Raw genomic sequence first — 13732 nt, forward strand, 5'->3', positions numbered from 1 at the left:
ATTAGATTAATTAATCCAGAATTTCTGTTTAAATATCAAGGTAAAATTAGAAAGTTTATGGGTAAAGAATTTTATACCTCTAATAATCTTAGGTTAATTACTAGAGCGAAAAACAATTTGTTTTTTTTTTCCTCTTTCTCATTATTTTGCAGTAATTTTTAGTGAAGATTCTGAAGAAAATATGAGCCTCCATTGCAATAAAACTAATAAATAGACTCTGAGGCATGACCATTATCACAACACAGCATAACACAAACTTCAGCATGGAATCACCCAGTAGCTTTGCCTCAGGTCAATATTTTCTATTTAAGAAATAAATTAATTTATACTTTTAGAAATTTACTTAAATTTGATTACAGTTTTAGAGAGCCTGTGATATCCTTAGGTAAGTTTTCCCAGCATTTAACTGTCCTTGTCTAATGCCTAATTATCCTCATTTTCTAAAAACAAGCTTCACATTGTATTCATGTCACTTGATCTTGTCATGCTTTTTCCCCCCCTGTTGTTACACTGAGCAGTCTTTTCTTACAAAATGCTGAGCCAAGTCTTTCCTCATCAGACATGGGTTCTGCACGGGCAAGAACTTACCTTTTATGACTTGGACTTGGCATAAGTGGTGTCACTGTTTGCATCCCTATCATCAAAGCCTGAAATATAAGGGGTACATGGCTCACTTTCAACCCTATGAGAGAAATCCACTGGTTTTCAATACTGTGAAGAGCAAGAATAACCGTACTTAGCAGTTTTGAATAGCAAAATTTTTTAGGGTTATAACTTTTAACCTATGCCTTTTTTGTCTTTTTCAAAATATTTATGTGAGCCAGCCATTTGTTCTGTATGACAGAGTCCTTGTGGCCATCAAATTCCCCAAGCTTTTCACAGGTGGAAAACTTCCTACAGGCATCTTTCTCCAGAACAGGACTTAGAGGAAAACAACAGGCTTCCTATGGGAGAAAGAGAACAAAAGGTAGCATGAAATGGCCAAGGAAGCTTCCTAAAGATTCCTCAAATGAAGGTAAGCAAATTTGAGTTCTCTCAGGAAAACTGACCAAGTAATTGATCATATCTTGACACAAAAATGGTAATAAGTAGTAATAAAACTTAAACTCTTTAGGAATAACTCCAGAATTACCAAAGAAAGTCACAGGCAAGAAAAACAGTGTTTAAAGAAGTGAACCTGGCTGATGCCACTAAAATATAAAATCTTTCACTTGCAAAATATGTGTACATAATATAAATAACTTCCCAAGAATTTTGGAGATTAAGAGGTTTCAAACCATTCCAGATAACTGTGATGCTTTAGAATCTTCACTGAGCTATTGATCCAGTAGACCACAACTGAGAAGTGGTTAAGTCCTGTAATGCTAATATTTTTCTTCTTAGAACATTAAAATGGAAAGTATAAATCAGGTTGGTTAATTAAAACTAGTGAAAGTCTTGTGAAAATAATTGACAATAAAAAAGAGGAAAGGAATTACCTTAGGAATGTTAACATACATAGAGTAGTGCGAAAAGGTAAATATAGGCAGAATATCAGGGGGGGAAATTACTGGCAGAGTGGTCCACAGGAATAGTGGGGAAGTGTCAGAAATCTGATTGCTCATGATATTTAAATCCAGGCTTGACAGACCACTAGCAAATCTGCTGTTGGGATTGATTTTATATTAACTGTAGTGTTGATTGGATGACTTAATAGATCTTCTCTGTATCTGATTTCTATTAGTCTAGGATTCCCAGCTGCTTTTGCTTCCAAAACCTCTTCCAGTCTTTGGATTTCTTTCTTTAATATTAGCTAATAATAGCACTTTAACCGTCTGTCCATTAACAGAACTTTAGGTTTTCTTATGAAAATATTAAATTGGCAGGTGATTAAAGCTTTCCACTTCTCATTCCTCTTTAACAGGGTAAAGTATAAACGTCTGCAAGTGTAGCTGAGACACTATTGAAAGTTCTGCCTTAGCTAATCCTGCTCGAGTTTAACCCAGCTCCTCCCACTTTGAAAGTAATGGAAGCAAAGATTTCAGAAGTATAAGAAGACTGAAAAACAGATAAAGTACATTTTTCTGTACTCTCTGATCACTTTAAATAAGTTCTGATCAAAGTTTATTGCTACACAGCAGCTTCTTGGCCTTTCTTCTGTGCAAGAGTTTCTGTGTTTCGTAACTGACCCTACTTTGAGGTACTTGGCAGTGTATCTTTCTGTGTTTGGTTCAGCTGCTTTTATTGTCACAGATTGCTGCTGTTGCCCATTCACAATGCAGCTCAGGGAACACAGTTATGACACAGTTTATCTGCTGAGGCTTTACACATCAGCTGCTTTGTGTTTGTGTCTTCTCAGTGAGGAGTCACAAGTCCTTAGGGACCACTAACCTACATAAAACAGAGTGAGACCAGGCTCAGTCTAGTGAGTTTTGGGTTCTCAAATGAGTACTGAAGCAGAGTGCAGCCCATCACATTTGCATTTAACTTCTAAATGCCCACCAAATTTCATGGACATGCTAGACAACTTTGAGTTACAGCAGCTGGAGGCTTTAAGAGAGCAAAAGGAAAATTATGGTGGTGTGTCAGCCAGCCCTCTTCTTACAGGCTGCTTTAGGCAACTGTATTTCAGTTTGGTGGACCCCTACAGGTAGGTGAACTTTTGGTCAGCAAGATTTTTCAATATTTTATACAGATGGTGGAGAGAGCACTCTTGCTGGAGATCAAGTTTTCTGGTTTATGTTTTGGCAAAAAAAAATGTCATCCAAATAACAGTATTTCAAAACATCTTGATTGAGTTCAGCAATTCAGTCAGGGAATATCAGAAGTTTGAATAGTTTCTTATTTTACTCAAAACAATTTATATTCTACTTGAATATCAACAAGCTGAATCCCCCTGTTACCTGTCTCTGTCAGCTTCCCTGGCAGGTGAATGACTTCCATCTAAGACACAATATTTCCAGTTGCTAGTTTCAGCATCATCTTTAGCTCTCTGTTTTGGAAAAGAGTTGGAAATTCATTGGATTTTAGAACTATAGCTTTATAAATTACACAAGTTTAGCTATCAACTCTAGTCTAGACGCTGAGATTCCTTCTGCAATGACTGTTGAAAAGTCACTGTATCCAAGGGACGTGTAACTTCACACACTTTGGAAGTTTTGATAGAAGACAAAAAAAAAAGGAGAAAAAAAATCCCTTGTATCAAGCATAAATGAGTCAGCACACTGATTTCTAATGAAATATCAGAAAGCTTTGAAGAATCCAAATGAAATAGAATAAATCACCTTCTCAAAACGTATTTTTTCTCACTGACTTCTGAGGCAGCCTAGATTCTTAGTTCACACAAAATATTTGACTTTTACATGTTTAGAGATCAGTATTTTCATGTTTGTACCACATTTTAAAATTAATTGCACTTAAGAACCTAAACAAACAAGAAAAAAAAGAATAGAGCAGAAAAAAACCACCCAGAAAAGCTAATGTCACTCTCCATTCCCATTTTTATGCAGCATATTCTGTATGATGTAGTAGTAGAGATAAATGGAACCTTACAATAGCTAACAATGCAGTCTTAAAATAATGTAAATATGTGTGGGAAAGACGTAAGTTTGCACACATTTAAATTGTGATCAGGATTCAGAAATTTTTGCTTTATCAAAACTTTTAATTATGAATGTATGGGTACAGATGAATGAATAAATTACTGTTTAGATTGGACTTGAAGATGAAGATTTAATGCATGATATTAAATGGACATTTCAACTGAAGAAATTAAAAGAAATAACATTATGACAATATTGTGCAGTGAGGCAAACAATTTAGAAACATTTATAGGAAAACTGGACCACTTGAAACCAGAACATTTAAATTTTTTTTATTGTATATCAACTAAACCATATAAAATTACATTTTCGTGGGTGTCTGGAATACCATTTTAAACTTTTGGCTTAAATTGCTACTTTAAACTTCTGGCTTAATTTATGAAATAACCTTGGACCGAGTCAGTAAAAATTCTTCTACGTTCAATGGACTTCAGAGTTCCTCACTTCCTAACTGTGGTTTAGTTGTTGAATATTAAACCATTATATAAAAACCCTCTGTCTGCAGGGAATTAGAAGTAAACTCTGACTGTAGGCAGTTTCTCTTGAAACCACCTGCTGCACAGATTAGCAATCCAGGAAAGCAGATCAGAAACCAGGGCTGATGCCACGCTCTTTGCTGTTCCCAGTCTGCAGTGTACAAAACCTTCATGCTGCAATGAGGGCACAGCCTCTGGGATTTAGTTGTTCTAATTCAATTATTTGTGTCAGACTTTAAAAAGAGGAAAGCTGCTTTAAAGTGAGAGATTAGAGGCTACACATTATGGAAACATGAGAGGAAAGCCAATAGGCTAAGCATAAATTCTTCATTTCTTCAGAAAGGATGATATGGACACTGATCACAAAGTGCATGAGAGAGAAAAATAGTATTACGCTGTTGTCAAGTATTCTCCTAAACAGCTTGGGAACACGTGGAAATGAGTGGAAACACTGATGCAAGAAAAAGAATAACATTTCTAGATTTATAATACCATCAGCCCAGAGTGCACACTGGAGTGTTCTATTTCTCCTTTCCTTGCAGTTTAGATGTAGTATAAAAAAGTTAGTGAGACACTTCCCATTCAAATCAGACAGCAGGCAAATAGTTACTAGACAGGAGGAAAATCTGAAATGCACATCGGTAGAACTAAGCAGGAACAAAAGGATATATATCTCAATAATAAGTCACTGTATAGCTCAAGATATCAGATCCCTTTTTTTTGGTGTTTATTTTTGCTTTTAGAATAATGAATAACAAAAAAATTAACATCATGGTCTTCTGAAAGAAAAAAAAACACCCAAGTTTATGGGCTGTGTTGTTAGGCAAAAGGAAAAGCAGCGGGGACTGTCTTCTCACCTGATATCTGAATGTGGTGGGCTGGTAGCTTCTATATTTTTAAACTTTCTTAGACTTCCCTAGCCTTTGCCTTAATTTGTGCACAAATTGGATGGGATTGATCACTTGGACGTCTGTATGTCGACATTTCCATCTGACACCATTTACAGTAGGTAGGGATGAACAGTTTGGCTTGCTGTTCTAGCCTCCTTGTGTTAGAATAAGATAAGTCACACCCAGGAAACACCTATTTCTCACCAAAAAGAGTCGCCAGTGATAAGCTCAGATGCAGAAGTTTGTGTTTTAAACACATCTGTTTGAGCAGATCAGTTTTCCCTTTCCTGCCTTCTTTTATAATTTGAATCCTTTTGCCTCCATCACCTTCCAATGCTGTTGCGTGCATGGGATTGAGACCAGTGTATACAAAGCTGACAGACATGGGTAACAGCTAAAAAGTTTTGTTTAGTTACCCAACCTTGTCAAAGCTCTCTGTGCCTGTCAGAACTGAAACTTTGCCAATGAGATCCATGGTTTTATGGGGGATATTCACACTCTTTGCCCTTTTATATTGGTTCATCCAGACTTTATCTATGACTCTGTTACATAGATTTGGAAGTGGAAAAACAAATGTCTGCCATCTGCTCTGTGTTATTTATGATGATTTCTCCATTTAGGTCCAATTAACTTGCTGTCAATGATTAGATGTAATGGGTAATAATAACTTAACTTCATCGTTACCACCAACATTATTAGCTCATTGATTGCAATAATTTCAAAAATTGCCCATCAGAATAAAATATGTTTAGCACCTGGTTTGTCTGTTTAGGAACATCTGCTATAAATGTGTGATATATATGGAATTTAATGTCTCTTGATGTGAAAGGGAAACATATAATCCGTACTTTGAGAGTCAGCACTGGCACAAATTTATGGTGAGACAATGAGAGGATCAAATAAAAATCAGTTCAGAATTTATTGCTGGACTCACTGTCAAAACAGAAATGGAGCTATCGTATATTCACCAGCCTGAATTTTTCGTCTAGCAAGTAGATCTATTTGTATGCTTCTGAATTGATGTGCCTGTGTTGTGCTATAACCTATGGTCATGGATGAATTTGGGGGCAGGGGGGGAGCAGAGAAGGTAAGTAGGATATCCATCTTACCAAAGAGAGACATTTTTAGTCTAATTCCCAGGCCTATTTTGTTTGGCCTTACTTAGTAGTCTTGCATAAAAAGCTTTACAATAAAGTACTGCATCTTCTTAAAATGCTGCAGGGAAAGTGAAGGCACAGTCTTCATTTCCCTACTGTCTCACAGCAGCGGTTTTCTCTCACCATGCTCCTGCTACATGCAAAACAAATCTATTTGTCCATGATGAACTGTAATTGCCATCTCCTAGGTTTGCCATGTGTTTTAGGTCAAGTGTCTCACTGTCATGCAATTCTGTTTTCCTTGTAACCATATGGAAATACCATGGAATAAGTGCTGTCTGGAATGGTTCACAATAGGCTGTTCAGACAGCTAATGACTCCCCAGTCTTTAAGTGTGCCAGTCAGTTCCCCTTCCTGCAAACAGTTTTTTTTCTTGAGCATCATGAATGCTAATTCTCCTAATTCACCTCTGATTTATATCCTTTGGTGTGGATAGGGGGTTATTAAAAGAACAAACTTTGGTCTTGGTTATAATTAGAATCCTCTTAACCACACTCTGAGAAATGCTCAGGAACAATGTTTTGTTTTCACAAGCAGCTAGAAAACAAATCTCAACTTAAGATTCCTGAAAACTGAAAAATTTAGAAAAAAAACCTAATAAAATGTCTGGCTGCTCTTTATACACCAGCTGTCTGCTTATTGGCTTGACAGATCTGAGAAACATTAATTCTGGTGGTATATTTCTGACTTAAACCACTTTTTTTTTTTTTTCTTTTTAACCTAACATGGTCTTGGAAAAACAAGCAAGGTTTTGGCTGGTTTCTCCCCTTTTCTAACATTTCATTGCCCATTTTCCCCAATTTTGCCATATGGAATGTAAATTAAGGTGGTTTTTTCCACTTAAAAAAACATCATGTCTTATCAAATTTTCATTATTTGGCTATGCAACAAAATACAGATTGGTAAGCTAATGCTTTTTTGGTGTGATTATTTCCCTGGATATTTGGCACAAAGTCTTCAGGAAATTTAGTAGTCTAGCCCTTAAACCTCTGATCTTTTCCCATTGGCTGCTCCTAAGAAATATTGAACTACAAGAAACTAAGCAGCTTCATGGATATTATTTGACAGCTTGCTTCAATGCAGAAACGTGTAAGGTTTCCCATGCAAAGCCCCACTTAGTCTCTGAAAAGCACTACAATCTGGAGAGGGTGGTAGGTGCTGGTTTCCCTATCACATGAGTGGGGAAAACGATTCCTAGGACTTCCAGCAGTTTCCCAGCTCAGCTGTTCTTGTTTCCTGGTATTTTGCATGGCCTGTCCATGGCTTTAAATGTCAGGTCAGATTTTCAGTCAGAGATTTGTTGATTTACAATGGATGAAGAAATCCCATGTTTTTGAAACATGCAGTAAATATTGCTGGTTGGTTTTGCTGCTGTGTAATTTTCTCTTTGGAAAATAAAGAAGCTTTTACAAATACTTCAACTAGAAGACTATGGTGCATAAGGAGGGAAGAAGCTTATCTTGGTGCAATGCTCATCTTTCTCATCCTTCACTGTTACTCTGACTGCTGTGTCTGACACAGACCACATTCAGGTACCACAGAAATTAAATCTTTCATTAAGATGGTGAAATATAGGCTGTTTTCCTGGACATACAAAGAGGTGGTCATAAGACCAAAATTCAGTCTTTAGTACTTCAGCTCTTGTAAAAGCTTGTAAAGCAGGAATAATATTATTTCAGAGACCTTATTACTCAGGTGAACATGGAAAATGTGAGAAGAATCAATTTCTTTTTGACTCACTAATGGTTATCTACTAAAAACATATACTTTATGATTATTGGGATTTTAGTAGATTGTAAAAGATGACCAACAAATCTGTCTAAATTTTGGATTAGATATTTTAATGTTGGCGAAAAGTCCTTTTCTGTATATGGTGTTTTGGTACTTGTCTGTTTAATTTTGGTCAAAAATTCCTTCAAAAACAGTTTGTGAAAATCACAATATCTTACTTGGAATTTTTTCCCTACAGTGATGACTTTAGTGCATCCTAACCGGAGTGAGGTCCAAGCCCTGTAATGCCCCAGCTCAGAGGATTACTTTCTGCACAGCCTGATATAAGTCACCTCCTCTCACTGAGGCTGCTGGATACCACAATACTAGTTAGGAGAGGGGGCTCAGCCAGGGAACCTGAACTTCCAGTCAAAAGCAGAAGGCTACAAAACTAGGTATTTGGGGATCATTTTGTCTGAAATATCACACAAGAAATTTTGTAAGCTTTTTTTTTTTTTTTTTTTTTGGAGAATATAGGAAGTTCAGCCAGCTCTTGGCACACTAAAACAAATGTGCTCTGTTACTGAAAAAAAATAATTTGCCCTATCTTCCTCACACTCTTCCTAAGAGTAATTTTCAGTGACAAACCAGGCTTATTGTGAAGGAGCACTCCTTGTATCTTTTTCTTTAGACATATACTCTGGATTGCCTAAACTTGAAGTTGACTCCTACTTGCCCTCAGTGACCCTGGATGAAAGATCTAAAGCTCAGATTCATCACACAGTTTGAGGTATTGATCTGAGTGGTGCAAGTTGGCTACATAATCACCCTAAACTAACATGTCCAGAGAAAAGAGTAATTACAGCTAAAATCTCTGGCAATACTTCCATGTTTCTACTTTTCAATTAACAGACTGCAGATGATGTGAGTATATTCCCAGAGAAGGTGTCTAAATTATAAAAAGCAAAATGGGGTGAATGTGGACCAGAGTACAAGAAGTTAATTTACCACAATATATCACAACTGAGATTTTTTGTCTTTTAAAATCAGTACACCCAGCTGGAGTCAACAAAGCTATGTTGATTTATGTCTGGTTCTATGGACAGGGCAGTAGTGGAAACATGGGTTTTGTTTCCAGGAAATATCACATTATTGTCTGAGATTGATTTATGAAATTGAGATGAAGACACCATGTTTAACAAGAATTGTAAGAACTGTGTTGTGCTCAGAAAAACATCAGCTGTCATGTAGGTCAAACAAATAGCAAACACAATTCAGCAATGATGAATGCAAATTAATACTTAGGGGCAAGTAACCAACTTGGATAGCTTGAGATCCCTGTTTTAGCCCCCTCTGCACTGTTGAACAAAGGGAAAAACATAGGATTATACTGAAAAATACTGATTAAATCAACACTGCAAACAGCTGCATTTTGGGAGGCAGAACTTAGGTTAAAAAGCTATGGAAAAAAACTTACTTGAAGTTTGTAATCCTTTGAGGATAAACACAAAAAACAGGTGCTTTGGGAAGCATTTCATCCAGTGACTAAAATAAGTTTCTTTCTTCACTTGGAGTCATAATGCATCTGTTTAGAAAACCTGCTTTTCAAACAGACTTTTAAACTGATGTTTCCTTTCCTATTAGTCTAATTATTCTTTAAAATCCTCATTTGACTTCACCACGGTATGTAAAAAGAATTTCCATCTACCTTCTGCTGGAAGTTCTGTGCTCACGCTCTGCTGGGTGATTTGCATCCTGAACTCTGTCAAGTCCTGTTTCCCAATGTGCCAGTCATCACACTGGAGAGCGAGACTGGAGACAAGCTGGAGAACAGCTCGAGATGTTGTCCTCTGGGGGGACAGACCTTTCCCTGCAATCTGCCAGAGAAACTGGTGAATCATGGATCAGCTGGTCAAATAACTGAGTCAGGAAGGTTTCTCATAAGAATTTGTAGTGACAGCTTAATTCTGTGTCACCTGAGAGCACAGGGAATCCTAGGATATCATGTCCCTCTCTGAGAAGCAGCACAGGGAGTTAAACCTGTGCCATGTTTGCTTGCCCAATCCTAGCTAACATCACTATTTCAGTAACAAGCTTGATAATGGCATAGCAGAGAGGTCAAATGCATCTGGAGACATATTAATATCCAAGTCTTGTCAAAAGGTTCTTAACCTGAGACAGTAGATGAAGTGCTTCTTCTGATTCACACCAAATGAGAACTCCTTCTGTGTTTAATATGCCACACATTTTCTTCTGAAGAAAAATATTTTTTATTTCTGTATATATTCCCATTCCATGTTTTTACAGGAATTCACAACTTTAACACCTTTAACCTCATAAAACCTGCTGGGTTTATTATCTCTGTTTAACAGAAGGGAAAACTAAACCACAGGCAGCAGAAGAACATACTCACCAGTACAAGGCATCTGCACAGTGCTGGGATTGGAACCCAGGTGCTCCTGGTTCTTTAGCCTTCCTCAAATCCACCCCTGAACTTTAAGCTAGAGAGCTCTAGTGCTTTTATACACTGTCACTGCTGAGGAAAATCAAACACATAATCATTGACTAATAGATATTGTAGACTTCCTGTTTAAGGGTCTCAGTCCTTACTGAAACTCCAGTGTATTCAGTATAAAAACAGACATAGGAATTTTTTTTATTCCAAACACTCTTGTTTCAAGTTCCAAACAAGTTTAATTGGAGCAAATCAGAGTGAATGAAGACATAAAAGCAAGACTGTATGGCAATATACATTTGAAATTCCTCCTCAAAATCAGTTTGTTTTTTAAAGTCAGTAATGGTATAATGGTACAATGTATAAACAAACACAAAAGTCTACAATCTCAAAATTGGCTTTATGCTTGAATATTACTTTTAAGAACTTTACACTGACAGTATTTTATGTCTATATTATGTATTACAGAGAAACCAAACTTACCACTTGGTTATTCCCATTTGAAGCCTTTAATAATTAAAAAAGATCCCAAACTTTCTTCCACATTCTTAAACATCATTACTATCCAGCATGGGTTTTGGCCTATTGCCTCATTTTTATTTTATACATTCGAGTGTCTCACGGGGTGTTGCTCTGTACAGCCAGTAAGTTCACTTTCTCTTATCACAAAAGTGTTATTTTCAAGTAACTCCAGCAGATCAGGTCTATTAATTACTGGCATTTATAGTTAGTTAAATATGAACTGCGTGATTCCACATTACTTAACAAAACCACTTTCCCAGGTGTTCTTCCTACTGCATAGTTTAAGGTTTCCAAGATTTCCCTTCGACAGATGTTAAACTCCCTGGTCTCAGTTTCTTGGTCTTTAATCTCTTGACCTTTTTTAAACTAATGGAGCTGTATTTGCCACTTCCTAATCCTCAGGAATCTCCTTCATTTTTAAGAATGTCAGTTAATTTAATGCCTTTAACTAATGCTTGTGAAATCACATTATTTGGACCTGCAGCTATATTTGCTGTAAGTGCACTCATTTTTTTATTTGCTAGTTACAAATTTTGCTTTTAACTATAGACTGCCATTTTTTGCCTCTGGAAAATTGATCTGTTGTTTAGTCAGAGTATTGTTCCACCTTCTTCTAAGACAAAAAGAGACTACCTCTTTAACAGGTCTTTTTTATTCCCTTGTGCCTCAAATGGTAAGCTTTACTTGCACAAAGAAAAATGAAGCTGCAGAAAGAAAAGCAGTTCCCATATATTTTTCTATCCTCAATGGGACTTGAGCATTTCCAACATTGCTGTAGAAATTTGAAGCCATATCAAAAAGACATCGGTCTGATTAAAAACTGTGACACAGCCAGCAGTTAACAGCATTTGGGTAACTCATTGACTAAATAGTCTCACTGCTTTTCTTGGGCTTCCTTTCTTCCAGTGATATCTTAGTGAAGGAATCTCTTATAGCTCATACACCAAATCAAGAGCTCTGCTGAATCGAAGCCCACATTTGCTGAAGGGAAATATGCTGGTATATTTTCTTTCATAATTGAAACACTTTGTAGGCCACCCTCACCTTCAGACAATTATGAAGACTATCTCACAGCGGTTTGAGACTGAGTTTTTCCCAGACAATCCAAATGGGAGTTAAAAAATATAAACTAACAAGTTCCAAGAAGCATATTTTGACTTTTTGTTGAGAGCTGTGAAAACTTTTCCCACTGACAGTTTTCTCTTGATATTTTAAAATCTTTCTCCCTGGTTACAAAGTGCTTCTGACCCTATTCCTTGGACTCCCATCTCCTCATAAGCAATATTAGGTATCCCCAAGGGCTATATTTGCAGAAGCAGTTCATACTTTATCTGATATGAATCATATCTTTTGGCTTCAGCTTGCAAAGTTCTCCATGCCCTTGAAATTGAGCTCTCTCAGATGTGATCCATTCACTTTCTGAAAGCTCTATTCACATGGAATTTCACTGGAGTAGGTTTGGACATCCATACATGTTCTGGAGTATACAGAGACTTGATAATTAAGAACTAACTCTTTTGCCAGATGTGTTGGGAAGTTCATAGGATCTAAACTGAGTAATGATAATTTTTTATACAAGATCAAAATGATATTGAAGTTTTATTCATTATGAACTTGTCTGAATCCTTCATCATTATGGGCAAACAAAGGACTGACATTTAAGTTTAATTGGAACCATTTACTTTCTAGCATTTCTAAGGAAGAGGAAATCTAAAAGGCAAGAAGGTTTGAGAAGTGTTGATGGACTCTATTTAGTTCAAAACTCCCACAGGATCAAAGGTCTTTAAATGTAATGTAAATCGAGGAGGTTTTGCTTTCAAATGCTGTCAGAGGACACATCAGTGGAATTGTGTATGGAAAAAGGAGTTGGACTCAGTGTTCTTTGTGGGTCACTTCTAACTCAGTTGATTTTGAGATTCTGTGATTGAGTGAATAAATGATGAACTCCACCAAGAAGTTTAAAACATAAAAAATACAAAAAAAATACACAAAATAACCCCCCCAAAAAAACCCACCAAAAAACAAAACAAAACAATCTAAAAACTAAAAAAAAAAAAAACCACAAACAAAAAAACCCAAAAAACAATAGCCTGAACATTTTCAGTCCAAAGTCTCATATTGATAACTGAAAGCAAGGACTGCCATGCAGACATTATCACTATAATATTTTAGCAAGAGGGAATGAACATCTTTTGGACAAAATAGAACAAGGATCTAGAGAAATCTGAGTGTTATTTGAGATTTTGGTTCCAAAAGGGCTTGCTCTGGATTCATGAATGAAGAAAATGAAGTTTGGGAAGCAGTTGCATTGTAAAGGCAATTAGGAAAAAGAAGGAGGAAAGTAAGAGAAACAAGTAAGGAAAAGCTCAGAGAATGGATGAGAGACAAACTGTGAAGATAATGGTAAGTTTCCCAAAAAATTTTATCTAAGATAAATAAAATAGTGGCATTTAGTATTGTCTCACAAAAAATGCAAAGAAACCTGACAACTAATTAATTAGATTTCAGATTATCTTTCAAACACCTTTTCTGTGAATTATTCCTTCCTATAATAATCTGTACCAGAACAAGAAGCTCTAGGTATATGCTATGTGAAAACAATACCTTGAGTTCTTACATCTTACTTTCCATATTTGCTCTGAATTTTCATTTTACATGACCACAGAAATGAAAAAATCTAGGGCAACATCTTCATATCTCATCCTAACCAATTGTATAGTCTATATTTGGCTATTTCATAATAAAAAATCTCAATCTGAAATATGTATGAATGTAATTAATCTTGTATTTCACAGCTATGGCTTACCTTGCTGAAACAAGCAGTCTTTTATTATTTCCACTGATATTATTCAAATAATAGACTCAGTATTTACATGCTTACTAGAATTATCAGAAACTTGGTTTAATTAAAGATAAAGGTGTCACAGTAAAATGTCCAAAC

Source organism: Cinclus cinclus, chromosome 3 (assembly GCF_963662255.1).
Source record: "Cinclus cinclus chromosome 3, bCinCin1.1, whole genome shotgun sequence".
Classification (NCBI taxonomy): Eukaryota; Metazoa; Chordata; class Aves; order Passeriformes; family Cinclidae; genus Cinclus; species Cinclus cinclus.